Source organism: Octopus bimaculoides, chromosome 30 (assembly GCF_046866305.1).
Source record: "Octopus bimaculoides isolate indiv1 chromosome 30, ASM4686630v1, whole genome shotgun sequence".
Taxonomy (NCBI): domain Eukaryota; kingdom Metazoa; phylum Mollusca; class Cephalopoda; order Octopoda; family Octopodidae; genus Octopus; species Octopus bimaculoides.
The window spans coordinates 5922944-5925443 of record NC_142957.1 but is presented as its reverse complement, the minus strand read 5'-3'; the positions used below and the strand labels follow the sequence as shown (position 1 = coordinate 5925443).

At 40.8% G+C, this 2500-nt stretch overlaps 1 protein-coding gene across 1 annotated transcript in view; it reads right to left on the bottom strand.

Moving 5' to 3' along the window:
- LOC106878274 (putative RNA-binding protein 19) overlaps positions 1–2500 on the bottom strand; it is a 133672-nt gene that overhangs the window by 121558 nt on the left and 9614 nt on the right. The gene's annotated exons all lie outside the window — the stretch shown is intronic.

Below are 2500 nucleotides of genomic sequence, written 5' to 3'. Positions count from 1 at the left end.
TTATTATTATGATTAACATCACCGTTATAATGTTGTAGCTGCTGTTTTTAGCATCTGCCCATCCACCTCTTGGGACCATTTCTTTATTTCAATATAAGTTATTTTCTTGTTTGTTTTCTTTTTTTTTTTATATATATATATCTCTTTTCTATATTCAGTGTAAACCAAAAAAAAAAAAAATCTCTGTGCTCCATTTTTGTTCTCTGTCTTTGTAATGTTCCCTGTCCCTTTTATGTTACTCCTCTTTTTTTTTAAATAAAAATATTATTATTATTGTTGTTGTTGTTGTTATTGTTATTACCTCCGCTTTAGTGAAGACAGAGGTATTGTTTCAGTTGTGTTCGTTTGTTCGTGGACAGGATATCTCAAGAACCGCTGGATGGATTCCAATGAAACTTTCAGGGATGTTTGGCCTTGTGACTGGCACAAACTGATGAGATTCTGGGATCGATCTGGTACTGGACAAGGATTCTGGATTATTTTCTCCAGTTTTTTACTTAATTTCTGAGAGCAGTCGGGTTCATTTTTAGTATTCTCGTTTGTGAGAGCATTCGAGTTTATTTCAGATATTCTCATTTTAAAGATCATCTCTGACTAATCGTTGAGAGGACGTTGGTGTTGCCTTGGCGGAGGTTTGCACTCTCTGAGTGCTCTTGTTATTATTAGTGAGCTAGCAGAATTGTTAGCATGCTGGATGAACTGCATAGGAGTATTTCATCCATCACTACGTTCTGAGTTCAAATTCCACTGAGGTTGATAAATTAAGTACCAGTGAAGCACTGGGATCAATCTAATCAACTTATCCCCTCCCCACAACATGGCTGCCCTTGTGGCAAAATTTGAACCATTGTTGTTATTATTATTATTATTATTATTATGACAGCAAGCTGGCAGAATCGTTAGGAAGCTGGGCGAAATGCTTAACAGCATTTGTTTTGGCTTTATGTTCTGAGTTCAAATTGAGCTGAGGTTGACTTTGCCTTTCATCCTTTCAATCATCATCATCATCGTCGTCGTTTAACGTCCGCTTTCCATGCTAGCATGGGTTGGACGATTTGACTGAGGACTGGTGAAACCAGATGGCTAGACCAGGCTCCAATCTGATTTGGCAGAGTTTCTACGGCTGGATGCCCTTCCTAACGCCAACCACTCAGAGAGTGAAGTGGGTGCTTTTACGTGTCAAAATAGTGTATTCTCAAAATAGTGTATTCTATGTGCCACCTGCACAAGAGCCAGTCCAGGGGCACTGGCAACGATCTCGCTCGAAAGTCCTTACACATGCCGCGGGCACAAGTGCCAGAAAGGTGATGCTGGGCACAGGTGCCATCACAAATTCACTTTCGCTTGCCCCAATAAGTCTTCGCAAGCTGAGTTTCGTGTCCAATTTAACTCGATTTCGATTTCACTTGCCTCAACAGGTCTTCGCAAGTGGAGTTTAGTGTCCATGTTGATAAAATTAAGTACCAGTAGAACACTGGGTCAATGTAATCGGCTTATCGCTTCCCTTGAAACTGCTGGCCTTGTGCCAAAATTTGAAACAATTATTGTTATTTGAAAAGGAAGTTGAGGGTGGAGAGGTAAGTGTTGCCGGAATTTAAGACCATGATATAGCACGCATTTCATTACAATTATAATTTTTATGTTCAGTTACATTTCTCTACCAAAGTTCCTGTTGCATTTCAACCAGTACTCTTACTCTTTACTCTCTTTTACTCTTTTACTTGTTTCAGCCTTTTGACTGTAGCCATGCTGGAGCACCGCCTTTAGTCGAGCAAATCGACCCCAGGACTTATTCTTTGGAAGCCTAGTACTTATTCTATCGGTCTCTTTTGCTGAACCGCTAAGTTACGGGGGACGTAAACACACCAGCATCGGTTGTCAAGCGATGTTGGGGGGGGGGGACACAAACAAAGACACACAAACACACACACACATATATATACATACATACATATATATATATATATATATATATATACGACGGGCTTCTTTCAGTTTCCGTCTACCAAATCCACTCACAAGGCTTTGGTTGGCCCGAGGCTATAGTAGAAGACACTTGCCCAAGGTGCCATGCAGTGGGGACTGAACCCGGAACCATGTGGTTGGTAAGCAAGCTACTTACCACACAGCCACTCCTGCGCCAGTGTTTCCAAAATTTTTACGTAGTGACTCCCAAAGATTTATTGTTGGTGTTAATGTTGATGATGATGATGATGATGATGGATGTGGTAGTGGTGGTGGTAGTGATGGAGGCCATGATGGTGGTGGTGGTGGTGGCCATGATAGTAGTAGTGGTAGCAGTGATGATGATGACGATTCTGATGATGTACAGGCTAAAAAAATTTCATCTTGCGGCTTATAGGATTACAGCAATCACTCGCAGGATGCATAAATATAAATATAGATATATTTTTCTTTACATGTATGAGTCTCTATGTGTGTGTGTATGTGCGTGTGTATGTGCGTGTGTGTGTGTGTGTGTGTTTGTGTGCGTGTGTGT